We start from the raw sequence: 10,267 nt of genomic DNA, 5'->3' as shown, positions 1-10,267 counted from the left end.
TGCAAACAAAGGACAACGAAGCCTCCAACCCAAATAAACGAAACGAAGGAAGCACTCGAAAACCCAAGTCTCGTAAAAGACAACACCCTAGAAGATGAGTAAACCCTACAATTTATGTCAGAGACAGGTCGTCATTGCTTGAATTAAGCCTCCTTGCCTAATGGAGGCAAAAAGAGATCTCGGCACAAACGTCGCCCAATAGTAAGATGCGTTACTCAACTCTCAAGGTAATGGACATTGATATAGCGAGTCTTTAAGCAAACCTTGCCTTCGGTAGTGGATAATACTCTTGACTTGAACCAATAGATCAAACGAGCCTCATGGGACTCGAGTTCCGTAGCCTAATCGCGACGCGAAAGCACAGCGCAGTCCATAGGCCACGAAGCTTATTTTTCCAACCGGACCCCATCTTGCCGGAAATATTGGTTGGAGTTTGGCAACAGCAAAGTTTCTTTGGGGAGATTGGGATTATGTTATATATTTTTTTATAGGAGTTAGAATACAATCTCGCCACTATATCATCAAAATTTTATTATTTTGAAGTCTAACTATAATTTTATTAATAAATAGATTTATAAAATTTAGAGGGTCAACCAGAAATTTTCAATTTTGGGGAGTTAGGCCCCCTACCTGCGCCCTTGGGAGTTCAGGAACAACGAAAGAGTCGACCACCATTACAGCACCTCAACCCTAAAGATTAAGCAACACAACGCAGGGAATCGGGATCTCCGGTTAGCACCCAGAGGCCAGGGCAGAGAAGCGGTTAGGACGGATAAAACTACCGAGCGGACCACCATTTGATACTGTTTATGGTGTTTTAAATTGAAGTAACTAGAACTTTTAGTATATAGTCCATTCAAGTTCATAATGATGCATATTAAGCAAAATTGCAACATAGTTGGGTTGTTAAGTAGGTAGCCTTGGTATTTTGTGGAATAAATTTTCATTTTTGTAATATTTATAAATAAGCAATGGTGGTGCACCGTCACCTCCATTTGATTGCCACGAAAAAGCCCCCAACACTATGCATTCTGATCTATGCCTTATAAATATATGGTAGTGGCGGTTCCATTAGGAATTTGATACTAATCCTCACACAACCCTAAACTAATATCTAACATTACTTTAATCCCATCACTAAATAAACAACAATACAACATATGTTTATCTAGAAATGATTACAGTATTTGACTTACAGTTCTGATTAGATTTTTTTTTTGTGGTTTTATCAAACCAAACAAATAATTATGGATATGATTCATTGATTAATCAAATTGGTCTCAGTTGAAGTTGATTAATGGTTCATTTATGAGATTGTTTAAGTGATCCCTTAAAGATGATTTATTATGAGAATATGATATACTAACTAATAATATTAACTTTTAAATTAGGTTTACATTCAAATTACTTAAATGAACCCAACTCAAGGGATTTAAAAATAGAGAGATGAATGTGAACATAAAATTGTTGGTTGAAACATAGATGAAGAAGACAGGTTAAAGATGCAAATGGGTGTGTTGGTGAGTGCAATGAAGTGGTTTCCCAGTTGGACAATTGAAATGAGAAGAGAAAAATGGAAACCCCCAATTTCAACACCTTATCCACACACACTACAACAAATCAGACTTGATCTCAAAAGGTCCCAACCACTAACCAAGTGTTATAAATGACTAGAGGAAGGAAAAAAACAAAGAACTTGAGAATGCAACATCACTTGCATCACACATAGGCCTTTTGGCTCTTTTATCTTTTAAGTCAATGTGGGTCTCACGTGTAATAGAGGTAAAATTATCAAAGACTTCGTATTAGGAGTCAGATTACATTTTGTTATCTACTTAAAAAATAGGTAAATTAGTTCCTGTACATTAGACTAACGAGCAAATTAGTCTGTTATGTTAATTTTCTTTTATCTTTTTGTATTGTTAAAAATTAGTATGGTTGATGGAATAATCAGACAGTTACATGTGACATGCCATGTATACCTAATGCTGACATATAGGGACCGATTTTTAACAACAGAAATTGATGAAATTTTTAACAAAAAGATCGGTTTGCTCTTTAATTTAATGTATAAAGACTAATTTATCTATTTTTAGTAAAGAGAATAAAATATAATTTAACTCTTAATACATGAGTCTCTGTTATATTTTTATCTATAAATAACACACTTGTTTTATAAGTAGATAAGTTATTGGGTCAAGAACTAAGCCGATTAATTTTAGATCGGGCTTAAATATTTTAAATCTAACCTAGTTTAGTTCTTGATTTTTTTAAGTTACTTGCTTAGAATTTTTTTTAGATTTTAATTTCAATTCATAAACATCATCCCAAAAGTGCAAAACAAGCGTTTTACCTCCAAAATAAAAAATAAAATAAAATTATAATGTAATAAAATGATAAAAGTATATTTTAAGTTTCCTAAATTTTTTATTTAATTTCAATTTCAAATTTTTGGGCGTTTTAACTATAGTCAAATATGAACATAAAACCCACTGAGGGTGGAAAAACAAGGCAGCCATGTGTGAATTTAGGAATCTTGGTGTATCTTCTTAATTGAGTTTCCGAGCGAATTACATAAAAATTCTGATTTTTTAAAATAATTATTAGATAAGGTTGATTTTTTTTTATAAAATTATGAGATTAAGTCGAAATAACGAAAACACTTCCCAATAGAGTTGGAAGTGTCTTTTGTTGATTTATAGAAAAACGCGTATTAGCAGAAAAACGCTTCTAACTGGAAGCACTTTTTGCCACATTAGCTATTTTCTCCGATGGCTATTTAATTAGTCGTTGAAACCAACCTACCCCTCCTAACTTTTTCTATATAAACCACCCATTTCATTTTTTTTCAATTCAATGTCAACTATCTCTCTCACATTCTCAAATCTCTCTCAATTCCCTTTTAATTTCTCACTCAAATTTTATTTCTCTCTCAACTCTATCTTTTTTTAATTATTAAAATTGTATTAAGATTTTCTTAAAATTTTTCTATTACAATTTATTTCGTTTTTTTCAAAATTAGCAATGGCAAAATCTCTAATCCGTTTGGATGACAAGCACATTTCGATCAATCAATTGCAAATGGTAAGAATTTTTTATTATATTTAATCTAATTTAATTTGAATATTTTATTGTTACATTGGAATTTAATATTTTTTATATTTTATATATAGCCGAAAGATTGAATTTTGGAGACGTATATTCGTAATTTACCTGCTCTTACATCACCTTTAATCGAACCCTACTTGAGAGATCTAAGATTTTTGCACATGACCCTTATGGGTAAGGGTGTAAATTGAACCCTCCACTTGTAAGCGCGTTGGTGGAAAGATGGAGACCAGAGACGCACACATTCCATCTTCCATGCGACGAATGTAATATCACTCTCGAAGACGTACAATTATAGTTCAGGTTACCAATGGATGGGCCGGTAGTGACTGGATTAGTTGTTGAGCTGATTGGAGAGATGTATGCGAGCAACTTTTGGGGAGGGTTCTGGAAACAATTTATGGAGCCCGAATAGATATGAATTGGTTAAGAAGAAATTTTGGTGGGATCGATACGAATTCGAGTGAAGCCCAAAAAGAACAACACGCTCGGACGTATATCTTTATGATCATCGGGGGTTTCCTAATGCTCGATTAGTCACAAAATCTTGTCTAGTTAAGGTGGCTACTAAAACTCGTCGATTTTAAAAAAGTGGGTGAACTCAGTTGGGGGTCGTCGTATTGGTGACGTTGTACCGAAAGATGTGTCAGGCGACGGAATCACAAAAAAAATAAAACCGATCGTTGCATGCTACTATAAGAATTATAGATGTGGTACCGACTGTCATTTTTACGTCCTCAAGTGGACTACCTTTATACTTTCCCACTCGTAATAAAGTAAAATTCATTAGACAATATATTTACCATAATAAAATTATTTAAAATTTAAATTATTGTGTTAACATATTATTTCAATAGGTGGAACCATGGGCCGAGTTACATGGGACTATCAGATGAGCTTCGAGATATACGACTTCTGTTAGACCAACGATCGAAAGTGGAGATATGTATTTTTTAAATTTGAATTATATAATATTAAAGTAGTCGATTTAAAAATTAATAATATATATAACTAAAACTTTTTTATTTTAATATAGTTTGAATGCTCTAATCCGACAATTCAAGAATGCATATCGTTCGAATTATTGGTGAATCCCAATATCTGGCACATGAAGGTGCCATTGGTAGTGTATGCTACAGTGGAGATACATGAGTCAGATACAGTGTTGCGGAAGTTCGGCTTTAGGCAATCGATTCCGCCGGCACCCCAAGACATTGAAGATCTGCATCATATTGACTTGCGGGGGAGAACGGATGAGCATTGGCCAACACTCCACGTGTAATATATCAATATCTGGATCAATAAATACAAGTTTTTACCTACTCACAAGGCCATTATCACTTCTGAGTTAGCCTATAATCTGGAGTACATGACATGATTTAGGGTCCATGACAAGCTATAGCTGCTAGCGAAAGAGGCGAGGGATAAACACCTGCATATGAGGAGGCCATGATGGGCACTTAAGCATCCAAGGTCTAGAGCAGCTGCTGAGGTAGGTCTATTGTCTACACCTACACAAGAACCAACACTGATGGTCACACCACCCCTCGGTCATTATGACTCGACTTATTCTGGTGCTTATACTAACCTCATCATTTTTACACAAGCACAACATATTGTACCACATTTTTCTGTTTCTACATCGATGTTAGATTTTATTTTTGGACCTCTGTCCCTGGAATATTACACGCCGGTGCCATTGATGTTTCAGACAATGACGGATCCGACGACGATGTATAGGCCGCCTATGTTTGGGGCACCGACTAGAAGTCCGATCGTTCTGCCATTGGTGTATGGGACATAATATAATTATACCCCTATGCCAGTGGTGTCACAAACACCTCTGGGATCATTGATCTACCAAGGTAGAACATCTTTGCAACCACTTGTTCCTAGAATAGAGTATACACAATGCCAATCGAGGAGTAACCAACCGATCACAATCAACTACATACAAAGGTGAAGAAGATGAGAGGCCGATACCACAACTTGTACCCGACGAAAGCATAACGATCAAGATAAGGAGACCAATATATAGCTTGAACCAAGAAGAAATTTGGCTCACAACCATTGACCACCTTGATGTAGTACGCATTCTGACCGAGGATATAAATGATTTTTTTTGTACATAGGGCACACAATGAAAAATATGTTTTATCATCACATTTACTACCATGATGTGACACACATTCTACCCAAAGATATGAATGATTTATTTCATCTGTCCAAATGTGGCCTCCTTTCATCTGTCTAACATATTTTTCCGCTTATTTTGGAAAAAAAGTTCAATCAAACGAAAATATATTTCTTTAACAACTAAGGTTAGCGACAAATGACACATTCCCTTCAATGCGAAATTAATACATTCCGCTAGGTTTGTCGTCATATGCCCATATAAAAATTAACAATTCAACACCCCAAATATAAGACAATCTTGATGCAGTACTTGCGATAACATAAGTATGTGGAGCGATATATTTTTTTATGGTCCACAATCTTGTCTTCTTTTTAACAGAAGCCATGATTTTCCATGCACATATGTTGTCTCGCATTGTGCATTTCGCGTCGAACTTCTCAGATTGAGATTTAATAACGTGGAAGTTTACGCCGTTCTTGATATTGTATCGCTTCACTGAAGCGAAAAAACCATCTTTAAAGGAAAACTTCTTCCCCACGTCTAAATTACTCGAATCCAATGAAGAACTTGCATGTCCCGATCTTTTGTATGGTAGTTCTAAAAACTCTAACCCATCTTCTGTTGATAGGTCCACATTATGCATAATCGTGGATCTTCTTCGGCACCTTCTTCCGGACTTTTACTGTCTCAACCTCTATCTTCTGGTTCAGTTAGAATCGGCTTTAGTTCAAAAAATAATGCAATTTCCAAATCATCGCCACTGGGCTCTCGGATTGGATCGACATCGGGTTTAGTTCTCTCTTCATTCTTAACCCCACCAGTATGTTCAGGGTTGGATGTACTCTCGCCGGTGGACGTCGTAGGGAGTACATCATCTTTTTTTGCATAGTTGTTAAAACAATCAAAATCACCTACTAATTGCCAATCGCTGAAACTTGATGCCATTCCCTTGTAAGTGTTCCCAGCATTGAACATCGGGTGACCGAAGTTTAAATTAAAACCACTAACTGAGTGTCGTGCAGGGGTTTAGTATTTTGTGTTACCACCAAACCTTGACTGTTGGGCATTTTGCCTGTCGCGGTTGAAATTTAGTGTCCAAATAAATGAGTGTCTTCCCATTGATGATTCTAGGATATCATAATGAAAAGCTTCTAACAAAAGCAGTGAACCCACTGCACAACTGTGTCATTAGATTCTCGACTTGTTCTTCTATTTCGGTATCTCGGACTGGAACATATGTTAACCTCTGAGGGCCGTCATCTATCCTTACAAACTTTGCATATAACTCAAGAATTGGTGATCCACTGACAAGATGCGTTTGCACCATCGCTTCCAACCTCCTTGCTCCCCTGATATCAAAAACATCATATTTGACAAGGTCGACCGAAGCACAAAATTGATATTTAAGTGATGATGCTCTCATCTGGTTGGATCTGATGATTTTTCGCCTAATTTTTCCACGCAGCTCTGACAATTGTATGTTCCGGTTAAAAACCAACCGCGTTGTGTTCTCTGATAAAAGGATGATCTCATTCTCGGTGTCATGCACTTTATCGTCATAATAAACAATAACATTAATTCGTCTATTCATTTTCAACGAAATAACCTATTCCACATGTTCGAAGCAAAAACATTATGCAAAAAAATAGTGTTGTAGTTAAATATGAACAACAAAATCAATCTTTACTTGATGCAAATTACATGGTAGCTCCAAATTATGCCTTTTGTGGGAACTTCATTTTCTTCTGGTTCTTTTTACAAGTTTTTTTGTTCGTAAATGTCTTATGCCACTCAATGCTGAAAGCCATGCTTTTTTAGACCCGGGGGTGAGTGGCAATTGATTCAAAAAAATTTCTCGGGTGAGTGGGGAGTTGAAAGTACTGGGAAAACGCTCCATGTAGGACGCGTTTTTAGTACACTGTCCAAAAAAACATTGAAAGCGCGTAGCTAAACACGTTTTCAGCTGACATGGCATGAAAATGCGTCCAGCTAGACGGGCTTTTAGTGCTTTTTTTATAGCGCACTGAAAATGCGTCCTAAGTGAAGCATTTTCCCTTTATCACTTTCAACTCTACACTTTTTCCCACTCAACGATCAGATCATGATATATTTTTTGAAGAAATCTGAAAGCTCGAAAATTATGCATTGAAAAATTTGATCGATCTCAACCTCCCGTGAAAAAAAAAATGATCAAAACTCAGTTGCATTTAAGAAAACTGAAAAAAGTACAAACTAAGATTTAATCAAATCAAGTAGTTTGAGTTTCGATTATGAATCGAATTGAATTTTAAAATTTAAATAATTGAATATACAATTGGTGTAAATACAATGCTTTTAAATATCGAATTAAATAATTATTAACTTTACATCTCAAAAAATTATAAAAAAATCTAAAGAATATATAAAAAAACTTAAAAATTTATAAAAAAAACTCAAAACCCTTCACAACCCTGACCCCAAGTTCTAAAATCCACACTACCCTAACCCTATTTAAAAAAATCCTAACTCTAAAAAAATCAAAATCATTTTAAAAACCCAATCTAATCCCGTAATTATTTAAAAACCAGAATTTTCAGAAATTCGCTATGAGTTTCCAGTTTCTAATGATGAAAGCATAATTTGTAATTGGATAATTTCCATTTTTGCAATTTTCTTCATTATTTTACCAAGTAATTATTTGATATATTAGTAATAGAATAGATTAAAAAAAAAGAAATTCTAAGTAAAGTTAGAAAAGGCGTTGCATAATTTTTAATTAATATATTAGTGTAATTATGATTAAATTGAGACAAAATTTTAGTCCGGCCCTCTAGTTGAAATTATTTACTCATCCATGGGCTTTTGAATTGAAAGTTATATCCCATAATAGAGAGAAGCTGATGGATCAAAACGTATACAGCTTCACTCCATATTATAGGTTAGTGTTTGGATTTGAATTTAACCCAATATTGAAGTTGGGCCTGCCTTATTGCTCCATACAATTGTATATATGAAAGTCCAAAATATTAGTTTATATTTGAAGATTTTTTTAATATTAATTTTATTATAATTTCTTATCGTATTTGTTTTTTTATATAATGTCTAGAATTATTTATAGCCTCCCCCTCAACTCTTAAATAGGAAGATAATGCGCTTCAACGCACTCGAACCCGTGACCTCTTGCATTGACAACAATACCTATGCCAATCGAGTTAAGACTCAATCGAAATATTTTAAAACATATTTGGTCACAATTTTTATTGCTTAAATGCTCCATTTAGGATTCTAATAAACATCTTAACGGTGGTTTGTAATTTTGTTATTTGTAGTGATATAGTTTTGTTGTATGAAATATGAAATTGAGATGTTTCTCTCATTCTTATCATAATATGTCTTTTGGTTCGTAATTTTGTCATACAATTATTATGATAAAATTATATAAATTCTGAAATGATTGAAATATGACACAAAAATATTGATAATAATTTAAACATGTCATGAAAAATAAAATGCACATATACCACCAATATCTATGTAAAACAATTTATTAATATGAAAACAATCTAATCAAAATTTAGAAAAATTTGAAGTCGATATGATTTAAATTTTTAAATAACATAAATTGAAACGACTTAAGCTTGAGATTGATATCAAGAAGATCTTAACTCAAGAAAGATCACTCTAACTTTGATTCAATTTGAAATTACTCAAACAAAAATATTCAAATATATAAAAAAAGTATACACCTAAAAATATCAAAATTTAATATGAAGTCAAAATTAAAATATTTCGTTAGTATTAATGAAAAAAGCTAGAAAAAAAAAGACATCAATTATGTCGCATAAGGAGAGCTCTAAAATTTTGTATTGAGCATTCTCAAGCTAGTAGTGATATATTGTAAACCTATACAATGAGTAAACTACCAAGGATTGGGTACAATGTTTGCTATTCATTCAATAGTTGGAAAATAAAATATTATTGTCAAGTAATAATTATTATGCAAAATAAGAAAATGCTTTGATTACTATTCAACTTCAATTCACTAATGTTGTAGTTAAGGATCACCTTCAATTAATGATAATTAATAATTTATATCAAATTAACCCTAATTTAGAATCAATGACATGGACGGGTCTCTAAATTTAGGCCAAACGTTAAATTTCTACGGAAAACCTAAAATTCTAAGAAAAATAGTTAGAAATTTGAATATATAAAAGTTTTAAGAACATAACCTTTATATATCAAAATTTATAGTGAAATAGAAAATTTTAAGAATGTGACCTTAGATATTTTGGTATATCAAAATTTGTAATAAAATATCAAAATTTCTAAAATTGTACCTTTACATATTTGGGTATACTAAAATACTTATGAAACATCAAAATTTTAAGAAAAATGTTTGAAATTTGGGTGTACTAAATTTTGACAAGATAATTTACCTAAGAGTATGTTGAAAAACTAGTCATGAATTAAAAAAAATGCTCTGTGATATTAATAAGTATCTTAATGCATAATTACAAACTCATTGACTTTTTTGTAGATTATCTGCTAACAAAGTAACTATATTAACAATAAAGCTAACTACTCAAACTAGTTATCAACTGACTTCTCAACACTCCCCTTTAAGTTGAGGGGTGAAACAGATCTTTGACCCCCAACTTGGACACCAAATATTCATGTTGTTTGATTCTGAGTGCTTTAGTCATCAAATCCGCAAGCTGTTCAGTTGTCTCTATGTGCTGCATTTGAATCAAACCTTCTCGAATTTTATCTAGTATAAAATGACAATTGATCTCTATATGTTTGGTGTGTTCATGAAATACAGGATTGACTGCAATTTGTAATGTTGCTCGATTATCTGAAAACAGTAAAGAAGTGCGACACTGATCAAGGCAAATTTCTTTCAACAAGCCATCCAACCAAACAACCTTTGCTACTACTGCTGCCATACTCCTATATTCGGCTTCTGCTTATGAACGAGACACAATACTTTGCTTCTTTGACTTTCATGAAATGAGAGAGTCCCCAAGCTTAACACAAAAA

The 10,267-nt window shown here is 33.4% G+C and overlaps 1 long non-coding RNA gene across 3 annotated transcripts; it reads left to right on the top strand.

Moving 5' to 3' along the window:
- Positions 1 to 2,873: 2,873 nt before the first annotated feature.
- Positions 2,874 to 5,338, top strand: LOC105796216 (uncharacterized). 3 transcript variants are annotated; one of them, XR_001134387.2, is made up of 5 exons: positions 2,874 to 3,084; positions 3,174 to 3,884; positions 3,966 to 4,386; positions 4,492 to 4,682; positions 4,820 to 5,338. It is a non-coding gene; the product is annotated as an uncharacterized LOC105796216 (long non-coding RNA). The 3 variants fall into 3 exon arrangements; XR_008194581.1 differs by lacking the exon at positions 3,174 to 3,884; XR_008194580.1 differs by having other exon boundaries at positions 3,174 to 4,386.
- Positions 5,339 to 10,267: the final 4,929 nt, after the last annotated feature.

The sequence above is a fragment of the Gossypium raimondii genome, chromosome 3 (genome assembly GCF_025698545.1).
Source record: "Gossypium raimondii isolate GPD5lz chromosome 3, ASM2569854v1, whole genome shotgun sequence".
In the NCBI taxonomy this organism is placed as follows: domain Eukaryota; kingdom Viridiplantae; phylum Streptophyta; class Magnoliopsida; order Malvales; family Malvaceae; genus Gossypium; species Gossypium raimondii.
The sequence above is the reverse complement of the archived record's forward strand: the minus strand, read 5'-3'. Positions and strand labels throughout refer to the sequence as shown.